General features: G+C 46.3%; 1 long non-coding RNA gene across 1 annotated transcript in view; it reads right to left on the reverse strand.

Moving 5' to 3' along the window:
- Window positions 1–23,331, reverse strand: part of LOC125774547 (uncharacterized) — a 114,145-nt gene that overhangs the window by 39,993 nt on the left and 50,821 nt on the right. Inside the window, exons 7-8 of the long non-coding RNA XR_007421035.1 lie at window positions 18,976–19,297; window positions 321–838 (exon numbers count right to left, since the gene is read on the reverse strand). This is a non-coding gene — a long non-coding RNA (uncharacterized LOC125774547). The remainder of the gene's footprint in view (window positions 1–320; window positions 839–18,975; window positions 19,298–23,331) is intronic.

A 23,331-nucleotide genomic window follows, 5' to 3' on the forward strand; every position in this document is an offset into this window, starting at 1 on the left:
TAGCCAAGACACCTTAGCCAAGACACCTTAGCCAAGACACCTTAGCCAAGACACATTAGCCAAGACACCTTAGCCAAGACACATTAGCCAAGACACATTAGCCAAGACACCTTAGCCAAGACACCTTAGCCAAGACACCTTAGCCAAGAAACCTTAGCCAAGACACATTAGCCAAGACTCCTTAGCCAAGACACATTAGCCAAGACACCTTAGCCAAGACACATTAGCCAAGACACCTTAGCCAAGACACATTAGCCAAGACACATTAGCCAAGACACATTAGCCAAGACACCTTAGCCAAGACACATTAGCCAAGACACCTTAGCCAAGACACATTAGCCAAGACACCTTAGCGAAGACACCTTAGCCAAGACACATTAGCCAAGACACCTTAGCCAAGACACATTAGCCAAGACACCTTAGCCAAGACACATTAGCGAATACACCTTAGCCAAGACACATTAGCCAAGACACCTTAGCCAAGACACATTAGCCAAGACACATTAGCCAAGACACCTTAGCCAAGACACATTAGCCGAGACACATTAGCCAAGACACCTTAGCCAAGACACATTAGCCAAGACACCTTAGCCAAGACACATTAGCCAAGACACATTAGCCGAGACACCTTAGCCAAGACACCTTAGCCAAGACACCTTAGCCAAGACACATTAGCCAAGACACCTTAGCCAAGACACCTTAGCCAAGACACATTAGCCAAGACACATTAGCCAAGACACATTAGCCAAGACACCTTAGCCAAGACACCTTAACCAAGACACATTAGCCAAGACACCTTAGCCAAGACACCTTAGCCAAGACACATTAGCCAAGACACCTTAGCCAAGACGCATTAGCCAAGACACATTAGCCGAGACACATTAGTTAAGACACCTTAGCCAAGACACATTAGCCAACACACATTAGCCAAGACACATTAGCCAAGACACCTTAGCCAAGACACCTTAGCCAAGACACATTAGCCAAGACACATACGCCAAGACACATAAGCCATGACACCTTAGCCAAGACACCTTAGCCAAGACATATTAGCCAAGACACATTAGCCAAGACACATTAGCCAAGACACATTAGCCAAGACACCTTAGCCAAGACACATTAGCCAAGACACATTAGCCAAGACACCTTAGCCAAGACACATTAGCCAAGACACCTTAGCCAAGACACATTAGCCAAGACACCTTAGCCGAGACACATTAGCCAAGACACATTACCCAAGACACCTTAGCCAAGACACCTTAGCCAAGACACCTTAGCCAAGACACCTTAACCAAGACACATTAGCCAAGACACCTTAGCCAAGACACCTTAGCCAAGACACATTAGTTAAGACACCTTAGCCAAGACACTTTAGCCAAGACACATAAACCAAGACATCTTAGCCAAGACACCTTAGCCAAGACACATTAGCCAAGACACCTTAGCCAAGACACATTAGCCAAGACACCTTAGCCAAGACACCTTAGCCAAGACACCTTAGCCAAGACACTTTAGCCAAGACACATTAGCCAAGACACATTAGCCAAGACACCTTAGCCAAGACACCTTAGCCAAGACACATTAGCCAAGACATATTAGCCAAGACACCTTAGCCAAGACACATTAGCCAAGACACCTTAGCCAAGACACATTAGCCAAGACACATTAGCCAAGACACATTAGTCGAGACACATTAGCCAAGACACCTTAGCCAAGACACCTTAGCCAAGACACATTAGCCAAGACACCTTAGCCAAGACACATTAGCCAAGACACATTAGCCAAGACACATTAGCCAAGACACCTTAGCCAAGACACCTTACCCAAGACACATTAGCCGAGACACCTTAGCCAAGACACATTAGCCAAGACACCTTAGCCAAGACACCTTAGCCAAGACACCTTAGCCAAGACACCTTAGCCAAGACACATTAGCCAAGACACCTTAGCCAAGACACATTAGCCAAGACACATTAGCCAAGACACCTTAGCCAAGACACCTTAGCCAAGACACCTTAGCCAAGAAACCTTAGCCAAGACACATTAGCCAAGACTCCTTAGCCAAGACACATTAGCCAAGACACCTTAGCCAAGACACATTAGCCAAGACACCTTAGCCAAGACACATTAGCCAAGACACATTAGCCAAGACACATTAGCCAAGACACCTTAGCCAAGACACATTAGCCAAGACACCTTAGCCAAGACACATTAGCCAAGACACCTTAGCGAAGACACCTTAGCCAAGACACATTAGCCAAGACACCTTAGCCAAGACACATTAGCCAAGACACCTTAGCCAAGACACATTAGCGAAGACACCTTAGCCAAGACACATTAGCCAAGACACCTTAGCCAAGACACATTAGCCAAGACACCTTAGCCAAGACACCTTAGCCAAGACACATTAGCCAAGACACTTTAGCCAAGACACATTAGCCAAGACACATTAGCCAAGACACCTTAGCCAAGACACCTTAGCCAAGACACATTAGCCAAGACATATTAACCAAGACACCTTAGCCAAGACACATTAGCCAAGACACATTAGCCAAGACACATTAGCCAAGACACCTTAGCCAAGACACCTTAGCCAAGACACCTTAGCCAAGACACCTTACCCAAGACACATTAGCCGAGACACCTTAGCCAAGACACATTAGCCAAGACACCTTAGCCAAGACACCTTAGCCAAGACACCTTAACCAAGACACCTTAGCCAAGACACATTAGCCAAGACACCTTAGCCAAGACACATTAGCCAAGACACATTAGCCAAGACACCTTAGCCAAGACACCTTAGCCAAGACACCTTAGCCAAGAAACCTTAGCCAAGACACATTAGCCAAGACTCCTTAGCCAAGACACATTAGCCAAGACACCTTAGCCAAGACACATTAGCCAAGACACCTTAGCCAAGACACATTAGCCAAGACACATTAGCCAAGACACATTAGCCAAGACACCTTAGCCAAGACACATTAGCCAAGACACCTTAGCCAAGACACATTAGCCAAGACACCTTAGCGAAGACACCTTAGCCAAGACACATTAGCCAAGACACCTTAGCCAAGACACATTAGCCAAGACACCTTAGCCAAGACACATTAGCGAAGACACCTTAGCCAAGACACATTAGCCAAGACACCTTAGCCAAGACACATTAGCCAAGACACCTTAGCCAAGACACCTTAGCCAAGACACATTAGCCAAGACACTTTAGCCAAGACACATTAGCCAAGACACATTAGCCAAGACACCTTAGCCAAGACACCTTAGCCAAGACACATTAGCCAAGACATATTAACCAAGACACCTTAGCCAAGACACATTAGCCAAGACACATTAGCCAAGACACCTTAGCCAAGACACCTTGGCCAAGACACATTAGCCAAGACACATTAGCCAAGACACATTAGCCATGACACCTTAGCCAAGACACCTTAGCCAAGACATATTAGCCAAGACACATTAGCCAAGACACCTTAGCCAAGACACATTAGCCAAGACACATTAGCCAAGACACCTTAGCCAAGACACCTTAGCCAAGACACATTAGCCAAGACATATTAGCCAAGACACCTTAGCCAAGACACATTAGCCAATACACCTTAGCCAAGACACATTAGCCAAGACACATTAGCCAAGACACATTAGCCAAGACACCTTAGCCAAGACACATTAGCCGAGACGAACGAATTAGACGAACCCCCCTGGCGTTTTTAATTTCTGGAATTCATTCATTTTTTTGCTAAAATCCGGCGTTGGTCCACACGCTACGAACGCTCGCGGGCGACTGAAGCGGGCGTGGCTACGCGGGGCTTTATATACCAACCCGGTTTGAGTGTGTGCGTGTGGTCGGTAAATGTCTTCCTCCGGGACTCCGCGGTGGATTCAGAACAGACCCGTTAGGGAAAAAGAGAACAAAAGAAACTCGACCGCATGAACTCGCTTTTGCATGACTGGGCTTAGCCAAGACACATTAGCCAAGACACATTAGCCGAGACACCTTAGCCAAGACACCTTAGCCAAGACACATTAGCCAAGACACATTAGCCGAGACACATTAGCCAAGACACCTTAGCCAAGACACCTTAGCCAAGACACCTTAGCCAAGACACCTTAGCCAAGACACATTAGCCAAGACACCTTAGCCAAGACACATTAGCCAAGACACCTTAGCCAAGACACATTAGCCAAGACACCTTAGCCAAGACACATTAGCCAAGACACATTAGATAAGACACATTAGCCAAGACACCTTAGCCAAGACACATTAGCCAAGACACATAAGTCAAGACACCTTAGCCAAGACACCTTAGCCAAGACACCTTAGCCAAGACACCTTAGCCAAGACACATTAGCCAAGACACCTTAGCCAAGACACCTTAGCCAAGACACTTTAGCCAAGAAACATTAGCTAAGACACATTAGCCAAGACACATTAGCCAATACACCTTAGCCAAGACACATTAGCCAAGACACCTTAGCCAAGACACATCAGCCAAGACACCTTAGCCAAGACACATTAGCCAAGACACATTAGTCAAGACACCTTAGCCAAGACACCTTAGCCAAGACACATTAGCCAAGACACCTTAGCCAAGACACATTAGCCAAGACACCTTAGCCAAGACACCTTAGCCAAGACACCTTAGCCAAGACACTTTAGCCAAGAAACATTAGCTAAGACACATTAGCCATGACACCTTAGCCAAGACACCTTAGCCAAGACACCTTAGCCAGGACACCTTAGCCAAGACAAATTAGCCGAGACACCTTAGCCAAGACACCTTAGCCAAGACACATTAGAAAAGACACATTAGCCAAGACACATTAGCCGAGACACATTAGCCAAGACACCTTAGCCAAGACACCTTAGCCAAGACACATTAGCCAAGACACCTTAGCCAAGACACATTAGCCAAGACACATTAGCCAAGACACATTAGCCAAGACACCTTAGCCAAGACACCTTAGCCAAGACACATTAGCCAAGACACCTTAGCCAAGACACCTTAGCCAAGACACATTAGCCAAGACACCTTAGCCAAGACACATTAGCCAAGACACCTTAGCCAAGACACATTAGCCAAGACACCTTAGCCAAGACACATTAGCCAAGACACCTTAGCCAAGACACCTTAGCCAAGACACATTAGCCAAGACACCTTAGCCAAGACACCTTAGCCAAGACACATTAGCCAAGACACATTAGCCAAGACACCTTAGCCAAGACACCTTAGCCAAGACACATTAGCCAAGACACCTTAGCCAAGACACTTTAGCCAAGACACATTAGCCAAGACACATTAGCCAAGACACCTTAGCCAAGACACATTAGCCAAGACACCTTAGCCAAGACACATTAGCCAAGACACCTTAGCCAAGACATCTTAGCCAAGACACATTAGCCAAGACACCTTAGCCAAGACACCTTAGCCAAGACACATTAGCCAAGACACCTTAGCCAAGACACCTTAGCCAAGACACATTAGCCAAGACACCTTAGCCAAGACACATTAGCCAAGACACCTTAGCCAAGACACCTTAGCCAAGACACATTAGCCAAGACACATTAGCCAAGACACCTTAGCCAAGACACATTAGCCAAGACACCTTAGCCAAGACACTTTAGCCAAGACACATTAGCCAAGACACCTTAGCCAAGACACATTAGCCAAGACACCTTAGCCAAGACACATTAGCCAAGACACCTTAGCCAAGACACATTAGCCAAGACACCTTAGCCAAGACACCTTAGCCAAGACACATTAGCCAAGACACCTTAGCCAAGACACCTTAGCCAAGACACATTAGCCAAGACACCTTAGCCAAGACACCTTAGCCAAGACACATTAGCCAAGACACCTTAGCCAAGACACTTTAGCCAAGACACATTAGCCAAGACACATTAGCCAAGACACCTTAGCCAAGACACATTAGCCGAGACACATTAGCCAAGACACATTAGCCAAGACACATTAGCCAATACACATTAGCCAAGACACATTAGCCAAGACACATTAGCCAAGACACATTAGCCAAGACACCTTAGCCAAAACACCTTAGCCAAGACACCTTAGCCAAGACACATTAGCCAAGACACATTAGCCAAGACACATTAGCCAAGACACCTTAGCCAAGACACATTAACGAAGACACCTTAGCCAAGACACATTAGCCAAGACACATTAGCCAAGACACCTTAGCCAAGACACCTTAGCCAAGACACATTAGCCAAGACACCTTAGCCAAGACACATTAGCCAAGACACCTTAGCCAAGACACATTAGCCAAGACACCTTAGCCAAGACACATTAGCCAAGACACCTTAGCCAAGACACCTTAGCCAAGACACATTAGCCAAGACACCTTAGCCAAGACACCTTAGCCAAGACACATTAGCCAAGACACATTAGCCAAGACACCTTAGCCAAGACACCTTAGCCAAGACACATTAGCCAAGACACCTTAGCCAAGACACTTTAGCCAAGACACATTAGCCAAGACACATTAGCCAAGACACCTTAGCCAAGACACATTAGCCAAGACACCTTAGCCAAGACACATTAGCCAAGACACCTTAGCCAAGACACCTTAGCCAAGACACATTAGCCAAGACACCTTAGCCAAGACACCTTAGCCAAGACACATTAGCCAAGACACCTTAGCCAAGACACCTTAGCCAAGACACATTAGCCAAGACACCTTAGCCAAGACACATTAGCCAAGACACCTTAGCCAAGACACCTTAGCCAAGACACATTAGCCAAGACACATTAGCCAAGACACCTTAGCCAAGACACATTAGCCAAGACACCTTAGCCAAGACACTTTAGCCAAGACACATTAGCCAAGACACCTTAGCCAAGACACATTAGCCAAGACACCTTAGCCAAGACACATTAGCCAAGACACCTTAGCCAAGACACATTAGCCAAGACACCTTAGCCAAGACACCTTAGCCAAGACACATTAGCCAAGACACCTTAGCCAAGACACCTTAGCCAAGACACATTAGCCAAGACACATTAGCCAAGACACCTTAGCCAAGACACATTAGCCAAGACACCTTAGCCAAGACACATTAGCCAAGACACCTTAGCCAAGACACCTTAGCCAAGACACATTAGCCAAGACACTTTAGCCAAGACACATTAGCCAAGACACCTTAGCCAAGACACATTAGCGAAGACACCTTTGCCAAGACACATTAGCCAAGACACATTAGCCAAGACACATTAGCCAAGACACCTTAGCCAAGACACCTTAGCCAAGACACATTAGCCAAGACACATTAGCCGAGACACCTTAGCCAAGACACCTTAGCCAAGACACCTTAGCCAAGACACATTAGCCAAGACACATTAGCCGAGACACCTTAGCGAAGACATCTTAGCCAAGACACCTTAGCCAAGATACATTAGCCAAGACACATTAGCCGAGACACATTAGCCAAGACAACTTAGCCAAGACACCTTAGCCAAGACACATTAGCCAAGACACATTAGCCAAGACACCTTAGCCAAGACACCTTAGCCAAGACACATTAGCCAAGACACCTTAGCCAAGACACCTTAGCCAAGACACCTTAGCCAAGACACATTAGCCAAGATACCTTAGCCAAGACACATTAGCCAAGACACATTAGCCAAGACACCTTAGCCAAGACACATTAGCCAAGACACCTTAGCCAAGACACATTAGCCAAGACACCTTAGCCAAGACACTTTAGCCAAGACACATTAGCCAAGACACCTTAGCCAAGACACCTTAGCCAAGACACATTAGCCAAGACACATTAGCCAAGACACCTTAGCCAAGACACCTTAGCCAAGACACCTTAGCCAAGACACATTAGCTAAGACACATTAGCCAAGACACATTAGCCAAGACACCTTAGCCAAGACACATTAGCCAAGACACCTTAGCCAAGACACATTAGCCAAGACACATTAGCCAAGACACCTTAGCCAAGACACCTTAGCCAAGACACATTAGCCAAGACACCTTAGCCAAGACACATTAGCCAAGACACCTTACCCAAGACATATTAGCCAAGACACATTAGCCAAGACACCTTAGCCAAGACACATTAGCCAAGACACCTTAGCCAAGACACATTAGCCAAGACACATTAGCCAAGACACCTTAGCCAAGACACATTAGCCAAGACACCTTAGCCAAGACACATTAGCCAAGACACATTAGCCAAGACACATTAGCCAAGACACATTAGCCAAGACACCTTAGCCAAGACACATTAGCCAAGACACCTTAGCCAAGACACATTAGCGAAGACACATTAGCCAAGACACATTAGCCAAGACACATTAGCCAAGACACATTAGCCAAGACACCTTAGCCAAGACACCTTAGCCAAGACACCTTAGCCAAGACACATTAGCCAAGACACATTAGCCAAGACACATTAGCCAAGACACCTTAGCCAAGACACATTAGCCAAGACACCTTAGCCAAGACACATTAGCCAAGACACCTTAGCCAAGACACCTTAGCCAAGACACATTAGCCAAGACACTTTAGCCAAGACACATTAGCCAAGACACCTTAGCCAAGACACATTAGCGAAGACACCTTTGCCAAGACACATTAGCCAAGACACATTAGCCAAGACACATTAGCCAAGACACCTTAGCCAAGACACCTTAGCCAAGACACATTAGCCAAGACACATTAGCCGAGACACCTTAGCCAAGACACCTTAGCCAAGACACCTTAGCCAAGACACATTAGCCAAGACACATTAGCCGAGACACCTTAGCGAAGACATCTTAGCCAAGACACCTTAGCCAAGATACATTAGCCAAGACACATTAGCCGAGACACATTAGCCAAGACAACTTAGCCAAGACACCTTAGCCAAGACACATTAGCCAAGACACATTAGCCAAGACACCTTAGCCAAGACACCTTAGCCAAGACACATTAGCCAAGACACCTTAGCCAAGACACCTTAGCCAAGACACCTTAGCCAAGACACATTAGCCAAGATACCTTAGCCAAGACACATTAGCCAAGACACCTTAGCCAAGACACCTTAGCCAAGACACATTAGCCAAGACACCTTAGCCAAGACACATTAGCCAAGACACCTTAGCCAAGACACTTTAGCCAAGACACATTAGCCAAGACACCTTAGCCAAGACACCTTAGCCAAGACACATTAGCCAAGACACATTAGCCAAGACACCTTAGCCAAGACACCTTAGCCAAGACACCTTAGCCAAGACACATTAGCTAAGACACATTAGCCAAGACACATTAGCCAAGACACCTTAGCCAAGACACATTAGCCAAGACACCTTAGCCAAGACACATTAGCCAAGACACATTAGCCAAGACACCTTAGCCAAGACACCTTAGCCAAGACACATTAGCCAAGACACCTTAGCCAAGACACATTAGCCAAGACACCTTACCCAAGACATATTAGCCAAGACACATTAGCCAAGACACCTTAGCCAAGACACATTAGCCAAGACACCTTAGCCAAGACACATTAGCCAAGACACATTAGCCAAGACACATTAGCCAAGACACATTAGCCAAGACACCTTAGCCAAGACACCTTAGCCAAGACACCTTAGCCAGGACACATTAGCCAAGACACATTAGCCAAGACACATTAGCCAAGACACCTTAGCCAAGACACATTAGCCAAGACACATTAGCCAAGACACCTTAGCCAAGACACATTAGCCAAGACACATAAGTCAAGACACCTTAGCCAAGACACCTTAGCCAAGACACCTTAGCCAAGACACCTTAGCCAAGACACATTAGCCAAGACACCTTAGCCAAGACACCTTAGCCAAGACACTTTAGCCAAGAAACATTAGCTAAGACACATTAGCCAAGACACATTAGCCAATACACCTTAGCCAAGACACATTAGCCAAGACACCTTAGCCAAGACACATCAGCCAAGACACCTTAGCCAAGACACATTAGCCAAGACACATTAGTCAAGACACCTTAGCCAAGACACCTTAGCCAAGACACATTAGCCAAGACACCTTAGCCAAGACACATTAGCCAAGACACCTTAGCCAAGACACCTTAGCCAAGACACCTTAGCCAAGACACTTTAGCCAAGAAACATTAGCTAAGACACATTAGCCATGACACCTTAGCCAAGACACCTTAGCCAAGACACCTTAGCCAGGACACCTTAGCCAAGACAAATTAGCCGAGACACCTTAGCCAAGACACCTTAGCCAAGACACATTAGAAAAGACACATTAGCCAAGACACATTAGCCGAGACACATTAGCCAAGACACCTTAGCCAAGACACCTTAGCCAAGACACATTAGCCAAGACACCTTAGCCAAGACACATTAGCCAAGACACATTAGCCAAGACACATTAGCCAAGACACCTTAGCCAAGACACCTTAGCCAAGACACATTAGCCAAGACACCTTAGCCAAGACACCTTAGCCAAGACACCTTAGCCAAGACACCTTAGCCAAGACACATTAGCCAAGACACCTTAGCCAAGACACATTAGCCAAGACACCTTAGCCAAGACACATTAGCCAAGACACCTTAGCCAAGACACCTTAGCCAAGACACATTAGCCAAGACACCTTAGCCAAGACACCTTAGCCAAGACACATTAGCCAAGACACATTAGCCAAGACACCTTAGCCAAGACACCTTAGCCAAGACACCTTAGCCAAGACACATTAGCCAAGACACCTTAGCCAAGACACCTTAGCCAAGACACATTAGCCAAGACACCTTAGCCAAGACACCTTAGCCAAGACACATTAGCCAAGACACCTTAGCCAAGACACATTAGCCAAGACACCTTAGCCAAGACACCTTAGCCAAGACACATTAGCCAAGACACATTAGCCAAGACACCTTAGCCAAGACACATTAGCCAAGACACCTAAGCCAAGACACTTTAGCCAAGACACATTAGCCAAGACACCTTAGCCAAGACACATTAGCCAACACACCTTAGCCAAGACACATTAGCCAAGACACCTTAGCCAAGACACATTAGCCAAGACACCTTAGCCAAGACACCTTAGCCAAGACACATTAGCCAAGACACCTTAGCCAAGACACCTTAGCCAAGACACATTAGCCAAGACACCTTAGCCAAGACACCTTAGCCAAGACACATTAGCCAAGACACCTTAGCCAAGACACTTTAGCCAAGACACATTAGCCAAGACACATTAGCCAAGACACCTTAGCCAAGACACATTAGCCGAGACACATTAGCCAAGACACATTAGCCAAGACACATTAGCCAATACACATTAGCCAAGACACATTAGCCAAGACACATTAGCCAAGACACATTAGCCAAGACACCTTAGCCAAGACACCTTAGCCAAGACACCTTAGCCAAGACACATTAGCCAAGACACATTAGCCAAGACACATTAGCCAAGACACCTTAGCCAAGACACATTAACGAAGACACCTTAGCCAAGACACATTAGCCAAGACACCTTAGCCAAGACACATTAGCCAAGACACATTAGCCAAGACACATTAGCCAAGACACCTTAGCCAAGACACCTTAGCCAAGACACATTAGCCAAGACACATTAGCCAAGACACCTTAGCCAAGACACATTAGCCAAGACACATTAGCCAAGACAAATTAGCCAAGACACCTTAGCCAAGACACCTTAGCCAAGACACATTAGCCAAGACACCTTAGCCAAGACACCTTAGCCAAGACACATTAGCCAAGACACCTTAGCCAAGACACATTAGCCAAGACACCTTAGCCAAGACACCTTAGCCAAGACACCTAAGCCAAGACACTTTAGCCAAGACACATTAGCCAAGACACATTAGCCAAGACACATTAGCCAAGACACCTTAGCCAAGACACATTAGCCAAGACACCTTAGCCAAGACACATTAGCCAAGACACATTAGCAAAGACACCTTAGTCAAGACGCCTTAGCCAAGACACCTTAGCCGAGACACCTTAGCCAAGACACCTTAGCCAAGACACCTTAGCCAAGACACCTAAGCCAAGACACATTAGCCAAGACACATTAGCCGAGACACATTAGCCAAGACTCCTTAGCCAAGACACCTTAGCCAAGACACATTAGCCAAGACACCTTAGCCAAGACACATTAGCCAAGACACATTAGCCAAGACACATTAGCCAAGACACCTTAGCCAAGACACTTTAGCCAAGACACATTAGCCAAGACACATTAGCCAAGACACCTTAGCCAAGACACCTTAGCCAAGACACATTAGCCAAGACACCTTAGCCAAGACACATTAGCCAAGACACATTAGCCAAGACACATTAGCCAAGACACATTAGCCAAGACACCTTAGCCAAGACACATTAGCCAAGACACCTTAGCCAAGACACATTAGCGAAGACACATTAGCCAAGACACATTAGCCAAGACACATTAGCCAAGACACATTAGCCAAGACACCTTAGCCAAGACACCTTAGCCAAGACACCTTAGCCAAGACACATTAGCCAAGACACATTAGCCAAGACACATTAGCCAAGACACCTTAGCCAAGACACATTAGCCAAGACACCTTAGCCAAGACACATTAGCCAAGACACCTTAGCCAAGACACCTTAGCCAAGACACATTAGCCAAGACACTTTAGCCAAGACACATTAGCCAAGACACCTTAGCCAAGACACATTAGCGAAGACACCTTTGCCAAGACACATTAGCCAAGACACATTAGCCAAGACACATTAGCCAAGACACCTTAGCCAAGACACCTTAGCCAAGACACATTAGCCAAGACACATTAGCCGAGACACCTTAGCCAAGACACCTTAGCCAAGACACCTTAGCCAAGACACATTAGCCAAGACACATTAGCCGAGACACCTTAGCGAAGACATCTTAGCCAAGACACCTTAGCCAAGATACATTAGCCAAGACACATTAGCCGAGACACATTAGCCAAGACAACTTAGCCAAGACACCTTAGCCAAGACACATTAGCCAAGACACATTAGCCAAGACACCTTAGCCAAGACACCTTAGCCAAGACACATTAGCCAAGACACCTTAGCCAAGACACCTTAGCCAAGACACCTTAGCCAAGACACATTAGCCAAGATACCTTAGCCAAGACACATTAGCCAAGACACATTAGCCAAGACACCTTAGCCAAGACACATTAGCCAAGACACCTTAGCCAAGACACATTAGCCAAGACACCTTAGCCAAGACACTTTAGCCAAGACACATTAGCCAAGACACCTTAGCCAAGACACCTTAGCCAAGACACATTAGCCAAGACACATTAGCCAAGACACCTTAGCCAAGACACCTTAGCCAAGACACCTTAGCCAAGACACATTAGCTAAGACACATTAGCCAAGACACATTAGCCAAGACACCTTAGCCAAGACACATTAGCCAAGACACCTTAGCCAAGACACCTTAGCCAAGACACATTAGCCAAGACACCTTAGCCAAGACACCTTAGCCAAGACACATTAGCCAAGACACCTTAGCCAAGACACATTAGCCAAGACACCTTAGCCAAGACATATTAGCCAAGACACATTAACCAAGACACCTTAGCCAAGACACATTAGCCAAGACACCTTAGCCAAGACACATTAGCCAAGACACATTAGCCAAGACACATTAGCCAAGACACATTAGCCAAGACACCTTAGCCAAGACACCTTAGCCAAGACACCTTAGCCAGGACACATTAGCCAAGACGCATTAGCCAAGACACCTTAGCCAAGACACCTTAGCCAAGACACATTAGCCAAGACACATTAGCCAAGACACCTTAGCCAAGACACCTTAGCCAAGACACCTTAGCCAAGACACCTTAGCCAAGACACATTAGCCGAGACACCTTAGCCAAGACACCTCAGCCAAGACACCTTAGCCAAGACACCTTAGCCAAGACACATTAGCCGAGACACATTAGCCAAGACACCTTAGCCAAGACACATTAGCCAAGACACCTTAGCCAAGACACATTAGCCAAGACACATTAGCCAAGACACCTTAGCCAAGACACCTTAGCCAAGACACCTTAGCCAAGACACATTAGCCAAGACACCTTAGCCAAGACACATTAGCCAAGACACCTTAGCCAAGACACATTAACGAAGACACCTTAGCCAAGACACATTAGCCAAGACACCTTAGCCAAGACACATTAGCCAAGACACATTAGCCAAGACACCTTAGCCGAGACACCTTAGCCAAGACACCTTAGCCAAGACACCTTAGCCAAGACACATTAGCCAAGACACCTTAGCCAAGACACATTAGCCAAGACACATTAGCCAAGACAAATTAGCCAAGACACCTTAGCCAAGACACCTTAGCCAAGACACATTAGCCAAGACACCTTAGCCAAGACACCTTAGCCAAGACACATTAGCCAAGACACCTTAGCCAAGACACATTAGCCAAGACACCTTAGCCAAGACACCTTAGCCAAGACACCTAAGCCAAGACACTTTAGCCAAGACACATTAGCCAAGACACATTAGCCAAGACACATTAGCCAAGACACCTTAGCCAAGACACATTAGCCAAGACACCTTAGCCAAGACACATTAGCCAAGACACATTAGCAAAGACACCTTAGTCAAGACGCCTTAGCCAAGACACCTTAGCCGAGACACCTTAGCCAAGACACCTTAGCCAAGACACCTAAGCCAAGACACATTAGCCAAGACACATTAGCCGAGACACATTAGCCAAGACTCCTTAGCCAAGACACCTTAGCCAAGACACCTTAGCCAAGACACCTTAGCCAAGACACATTAGCCAAGACACATTAGCCAAGACACATTAGCCGAGACACCTTAGCCAAGACACCTTAGCCAAGACACATTAGCCAAGACACATTAGCCAAGACACCTTAGCCAAGACACCTTAGCCAAGACACATTAGCCAAGACACCTTAGCCAAGACACATTAGCCAAGACACATTAGCCAAGACACATTAGCCAAGACACATTAGCCAAGACACCTTAGCCAAGACACATTAGCCAAGACACCTTAGCCAAGACACATTAGCGAAGACACATTAGCCAAGACACATTAGCCAAGACACATTAGCCAAGACACATTAGCCAAGACACCTTAGCCAAGACACCTTAGCCAAGACACCTTAGCCAAGACACATTAGCCAAGACACATTAGCCAAGACACATTAGCCAAGACACCTTAGCCAAGACACATTAGCCAAGACACCTTAGCCAAGACACATTAGCCAAGACACCTTAGCCAAGACACCTTAGCCAAGACACATTAGCCAAGACACTTTGGCCAAGACACATTAGCCAAGACACCTTAGCCAAGACACATTAGCCAAGACACCTTTGCCAAGACACATTAGCCAAGACACATTAGCCAAGACACATTAGCCAAGACACCTTAGCCAAGACACCTTAGCCAAGACACATTAGCCAAGACACATTAGCCGAGACACCTTAGCCAAGACACCTTAGCCAAGACACCTTAGCCAAGACACATGAGCCAAGACACATTAGCCGAGACACCTTAGCGAAGACATCTTAGCCAAGACACCTTAGCCAAGATACATTAGCCAAGACACATTAGCCGAGACACATTAGCCAAGACAACTTAGCCAAGACACCTTAGCCAAGACACATTAGCCAAGACACATTAGCCAAGACACCTTAGCCAAGACACCTTAGCCAAGACACATTAGCCAAGACACCTTAGCCAAGACACCTTAGCCAAGACACATTAGCCAAGATACCTTAGCCAAGACACCTTAGCCAAGACACATTAGCCAAGACACCTTAGCCAAGACACATTAGCCAAGACACCTTAGCCAAGACACATTAGCCAAGACACCTTAGCCAAGACACTTTAGCCAAGACACATTAGCCAAGACACCTTAGCCAAGACACCTTAGCCAAGACACCTTAGCCAAGACACATTAGCCAAGACACATTAGCCGAAACACCTTAGCCAAGACACCTTAGCCAAGACACCTTAGCCAAGACACATTAGCCAAGACACATTAGCCGAGACACATTAGCCAAGACACATTAGCCAAGACACCTTAGCCAAGACACATTAGCCAAAACACCTTAGCCATAACACATTAGCCAAGACACATTAGCCAAGACACATTAGCCAAGACACCTTAGCCAAGACACCTTAGCCAAGACACCTTAGCCAAGACACATTAGCCAAGACACATTAGCCAAGACACCTTAGCCAAGACACATTAGCCAAGACACATTAGCCAAGACACCTTAGCCAAGACACCTTAGCCAAGACACCTTAGCCAAGACACATTAGCAAAGACACATTAGCCAAGACACCTTAGCCAAGACACCTTAGCCAAGACACCTTAGCCAAGACACCTTAGCCAAGACACATTAGCCAAGACACTTTAGCCAAGATACATTAGCCAAGACACATTAGCCAAGACACCTTAGCCAAGACACCTTAGCCAAGACACCTTAGCCAAGACACATTAGCCAAGACACATTAGCCAAGACACATTAGCCGAGACACCTTAGCCAAGACACCTTAGCCAAGACACATTAGCCAAGACACATTAGCCAAGACACATTAGCCGAGACACATTAGCCAAGACACCTTAGCCAAGACACCTTAGCCAAGACACATTAGCCAAGACACATTAGCCAAGACACATTAGCCAAGACACATTAGCCAAGACACCTTAGCCAAGACACCTTAGCCAAGACACCTTAGCCAAGACACATTAGCCAAGACACATTAGCCGAGACACCTTAGCTAAGACATCTTAGCCAAAACACCTTAGCCAAGACACCTTAGCCAAGACACATTAGCCAAGACACCTTAGCCAAGACACCTTAGCCAAGACACATTAGCCAAGACACATTAGCCAAGACACCTTATTAAAGACACCTTAGCCAAGACACCTTAGCCAAGACACCTTAGCCAAGACACATTAGCCAAGACACCTTAGCCAAGACACCTTAGCTAAGACACATTAGCCAAGACACCTTAGCCAAGACACATTAGCCAAGACACATTAGCCAAGACACCTTAGCCAAGACACATTAGCCAAGACACATTAGCCAAGACACCTTAGCCAAGACACCTTAGCCAAGACACCTTAGCCAAGACACCTTAGCCAAGACACCTTAGCCAAGACACATTAGCCAAGACACATTAGCCGAGACACCTTAGCCAAGACACCTTAGCCAAGACACATTAGCCAAGACACCTTAGCCAAGACACCTTAGCTAAGACACATTAGCCAAGACACCTTAGCCAAGACACATTAGCCAAGACACATTAGCCGAGACACCTTAGCCAAGACACCTTAGCCAAGACACATTAGCCAAGACACCTTAGCCAAGACACCTTAGCTAAGACACATTAGCCAAGACACCTTAGCCAAGACACATTAGCCAAGACACATTAGCCAAGACACTTTAGCCAAGACACATCAGCCAAGACACCTTAGCCAAGACACATTAGCGAAGACACCTTAGCCAAGACACATTAGCCAAGACACATTAGCCAAGACACCTTAGCCAAGACACCTTAGCCAAGACATATTAGCCAAGACACCTTAGCCAAGACACCTTAGCCAAGACACATTAGCCAAGACACCTTAGCCAAGACACATTAGCCAAGACACCTTAGCCAAGACACCTTAGCCAAGACACCTTAGCCAAGACACATTAGCCAAGACACATTAGCCAAGACACATTAGCCAAGACACCTTAGCCAAGACACCTTAGCCAAGATACCTTAGCCAAGACACCTTAGCCAAGACACCTTAGCCAAGACACATTAGCCAAGACACCTTAGCCAAGACACATTAGCCAAGACACATTAGCCAAGACACCTTAGCCAAGACACTTTAGCCAAGACACATTAGCCAAGACACCTTAGCCAAGACACATTAGCCAAGACACATTAGCCAAGACACCTTAGCCAAGACACCTTAGCCAAGACACCTTAGCCAAGACACCTTAGCCAAGACACATTAGCCAAGACACATTAGCCAAGACACATTAGCCAAGACACATTAGCCAAGACACCTTAGCCAAGACACATTAGCCAAGACACATTAGCCAAGACACATTAGCCAAGACACCTTAGCCAAGACACCTTAGCCAAGACACCTTAGCCAAGACACCTTAGCCAAGACACATTAGCCAAGACACATTAGCCAAGACACCTTAGCCAAGACACATTAGCCAAGACAACTTAGCCAAGACACCTTAGCCAAGACACCTTAGCCAAGACACATTAGCCAAGACACATTAGCCAAGACACCTTAGCCAAGACACCTTAGCCAAGACACCTTAGCCAAGACACATTAGCCAAGACACCTTAGCCAAGACACTTTAGCCAAGACACATTAGCCAAGACACCTTAGCCAAGACACATTAGCCAAGACACATTAGCCAAGACACCTTAGCCAAGACACCTTAGCCAAGACACCTTAGCCAAGACACATTAGCCAAGACACATTAGCCAAGACACATTAGCCAAGACACATTAGCCAAGACACATTAGCCAAGACACCTTAGCCAAGACACTTTAGCCAAGACACATTAGCCAAGACACCTTAGCCAAGACACATTAGCCAAGACACCTTAGCCAAGACACATTAGCCAAGACAACTTAGCCAAGACACCTTAGCCAAGACACCTTAGCCAAGACACCTTAGCCAAGACACTTTAGCCAAGACACATTAGCCAAGACACCTTAGCCAAGACACCTTAGCCAAGACACCTTAGCCAAGACACATTAGCCGAGACACCTTAGCCAAGACACCTTAGCCAAGACACCTTAGCCAAGACACATTAGCCAAGACACATTAGCCGAGACACATTAGCCAAGACACATTAGCCAAGACACCTTAGCCAAGACACCTTAGCAAAGACACCTTAGCCAAGACACATTAGCCAAGACACCTTAGCCAAGACACCTTAGCCAAGACACCTTAGCCAAGACACATTAGCCAAGACACATTAGCCGAGACACATTAGCCAAGACACATTAGCCAAGACACATTAGCCAAGACACATTAGCCAAGACACATTAGCCGAGACACATTAGCCAAGACACATTAGCCGAGACACCTTAGCCAAGACACATTAGCCAAGACACCTTAGCCAAGACACCTTAGCCAAGACACATTAGCCAAGACACCTTAGCCAAGACACATTAGCCAAGACACATTAGCCAAGACACATTAGCCAAGACACATTAGCCAAGACACCTTAGCCAAGACACTTTAGCCAAGACACATTAGCCAAGACACCTTAGCCAAGACACATTAGCCAAGACACCTTAGCCAAGACACATTAGCCAAGACAACTTAGCCAAGACACCTTAGCCAAGACACCTTAGCCAAGACACCTTAGCCAAGATACATTAGCCAAGACACCTTAGCCAAGACACATTAGCCAAGACACCTTAGCCAAGACACCATAGCCAAGACACCTTAGCCAAGACACCTTAGCCAAGACACCTTAGCCAAGACACATTAGCCAAGACACATTAGCCGAGACACATTAGCCAAGACACCTTAGCCAACACACCTTAGCCAAGACACTTTAGCCAAGACACATTAGCCAAGACACATTAGCCAAGACACCTTAGCCAAGACACCTTAGCCAAGACACCTTAGCCAAGACACATTAGCCAAGACACATTAGCCGAGACACCTTAGCCAAGACACCTTAGCCAAGACACCTTAGCCAAGACACCTTAGCCAAGACACATTAGCCAAGACACATTAGCCAAGACACATTAGCCAAGACACCTTAGCCAAGACACATTAGCCAAGACACATTAGCCAAGACACATTAGCCAAGACACCTTAGCCAAGACACCTTAGCCAAGACACCTTAGCCAAGACACATTAGCCAAGACACATTAGCCGAGACACATTAGCCAAGACACCTTAGCCAAGACACCTTAGCCAAGACACATTAGCCAAGACACATTAGCCAAGACACATTAGCCAAGACACATTAGCCAAGACACCTTAGCCAAGACACCTTAGCCAAGACACCTCAGCCAAGACACATTAGCCGAGACACATTAGCTAAGAAATCTTAGCCAAGACACCTTAGCCAAGACATCTTAGCCAAGACACATTAGCCAAGACACATTAGCCAAGACACCTTAGCCAAGACACCTTAGCCAAGACACCTTAGCCAAGACACCTTAGCCAAGACACTTTAGCCAAGACACCTTAGCCAAGACACCTTAGCTAAGACACATTAGCCAAGACACCTTAGCCAAGACACATTAGCCAAGACACATTAGCCAAGACACCTTAGCCAAGACACATTAGCCAAGACACATTAGCCAAGACACCTTAGCCAAGACACCCTAGCCAAGACACATTAGCCAAGACACATTAGCCGAGACACCTTAGCCAAGACACCTTAGCCAAGACACATTAGCCAAGACACCTTAGCCAAGACACCTTAGCTAAGATACATTAGCCAAGACACCTTAGCCAAGACACATTAGCCAAGACACATTAGCCAAGACACATTAGCCAAGACACCTTAGCCAAGACACCTTAGCCAAGACACCTTAGCCAAGACACATTAGCCAAGACACATTAGCCGAGACACCTTAGCCAAGACACCTTAGCCAAGACACCTTAGCCAAGACACCTTAGCCAAGACACATTAGCCAAGACACATTAGCCAAGACACATTAGCAAAGACACCTTAGCCAAGACACCTTAGCCAAGACACATTAGCCAAGACACCTTAGCCAAGACACATTAGCCAAGACACATTAGCCAAGACACATTAGCCAAGACACCTTAGCCAAGACACCTTAGCCAAGACACCTAAGCCAAGACACCTTAGCCAAGACACATTAGCCAAGACACCTTAGCCAAGACACATTAGCCGAGACACCTTAGCCAAGACACATTAGCCAAGACACCTTAGCCGAGACACATTAGCCAAGACACATTAGCCAAGACACATTAGCCGAGACACATTAGCCAAGACACCTTAGCCATGACACCTTAGCCAAGACACATTAGCCAAGACACCTTAGCCAAGACACATTAGCCAAGACACCTTAGCCAAGACACATTAGCCAAGACACATTAGCCAAGACACCTTAGCCAAGACACCTTAGCCAAGACACATTAGCCAAGACACATTAGCCGAGACACATTAGCCAAGACACCTTAGCCAAGACACATTAGCCAAGACACCTTAGCCAAGACACATTAGCCAAGACACATTAGCCAAGACACCTTAGCCAAGACACCTTAGCCAAGACACCTTAGCCAAGACACCTTAGCCAAGACACATTAGCCAAGACACATTAGCCAAGACACCTTAGCCGAGACACCTTAGCCAAGACACATTAGCCAAGACACATTAGCCAAGACACCTTAGCCAAGACACCTTAGCCAAGACACCTTAGCCAAGACACCTTAGTCAAGACACATTAGCCAAGACACATTAGCCAAGACACATTAGCCAAGACACCTTAGCCAAGACACATTAGCCAGGACACATTAGCCAAGACACATTAGCCAAGACACCTTAGCCAAGACACATTAGCCAAGACACATTAGCCAAGACACATTAGCCAAGACACATTAGCCAAGACACCTTAGCCAAGACACATTAGCCAAGACACATTAGCCAAGACACATTAGCCAAGACACATTAGCCAAGACACCTTAGCCAAGACACATTAGCCAAGACACATTAGCCAAGACACCTTAGCCAAGACACCTTAGCCAAAACACATTAGCCAAGACACATTAGCCAAGACACCTTAGCCAAGACACATTAGCCAAGATACCTTAGCCAAGACACATTACCGAAGACACCTTAGCCAAGACACCTTAGCCAAGACACATTAGCCAAGACACATTAGCGAAGACACATTAGCCGAGACACCTTAGCCAAGACACCTTAGCCAAGACACCTTAACCAAGACACCTTAGCCAAGACACATTAGCCAAGACACATTAGCCAAGACACCTTAGCCGAGACACATTAGCCAAGACACCTTAGCCAAGACACATTAGCAAAGACACCTTAGCCAAGACACCTTAGCCAAGACACCTTAGCCAAGGCACATTAGCCAAAACACCTTAGCCAAGACACCTTAGCCAAGACACATTAGCCAAGACACCTTAGCCAAGACACCTTAGCCAAGACACATTAGCCAAGACACCTTAGCCAAGACACATTAGCCAAGACACCTTAGCCAAGACACCTTAGCGAAGACACCTTAGCCAAGACACATTAGCCAAGACACCTTAGCCAAGACACATTAGCCAAGACACCTTAGCCAAGACACATTAGCCAAGACACCTTAGCCAAGACACCTTAGCCAAGACACCTTAGCCAAGACACTTTAGCCAAGACACATTAGCCAAGACACATTAGCCAAGACACCTTAGCCAAGACACATTAGCCAAGACACATTAGCCGAGACACATTAGCCAAGACACCTTAGTTAAGACACCTTAGCCAAGACACATTAGCCAAGACACCTTAGCCAAGACACATTAGCCAAGACACATTAGCCAAGACACATTAGCCAAGACACCTTAGCCAAGACACCTTAGCCAAGACACATTAGCCAAGACACCTTAGCCAAGACAAATTAGCCAAGACACATTAGCCAAGACACCTTAGCCAAGACACATTAGCCAAGACACATTAGCCAAGACACATTAGCCAAGACACATTAGCCAAGACACATTAGCCAAGACACCTTAGCCAAGACGCATTAGCCAAGACACATTAGCCAAGACACATTAGCCAAGACACATTAGCCAAGACACCTTAGCCAAGACACATTAGCCAAGACACATTAGCGAAGACACCATAGCCAAGACACATTAGCCAAGATACATTAGCCGAGACACATTAGCCAAGACACCTTAGCCAAGACACCTTAGCCAAGACACATTAGCCAAGACACATTAGCCAAGACACCTTAGCCAAGACACATTAGCCAAGACACATTAGCCAAGACACCTTAGCCAAGACACATTAGCCAAGACACATTAGCGAAGACACCTTAGCCAAGACACATTAGCCAAGACACCTTAGCCAAGACAACTTAGCCAAGACACCTTAGCCAAGACACATTAGCCAAGACACCTTAGCCAAGACACATTAGCCGAGACACCTTAGCCAAGACACCTTAGCCAAGACACCTTAGCCAAGACACTTTAGCCAAGACACATTAGCCAAGACACATTAGCCAAGACACCTTATCCAAGACACATAAGCCAAGACACATTAGCCAAGACACCTTAGCCAAGACACCTTAGCCAAGACACCT

The sequence above is a fragment of the Anopheles funestus genome, unplaced genomic scaffold (genome assembly GCF_943734845.2).
Source record: "Anopheles funestus unplaced genomic scaffold, idAnoFuneDA-416_04 scaffold_27_ctg1, whole genome shotgun sequence".
In the NCBI taxonomy this organism is placed as follows: Eukaryota; Metazoa; Arthropoda; class Insecta; order Diptera; family Culicidae; genus Anopheles; species Anopheles funestus.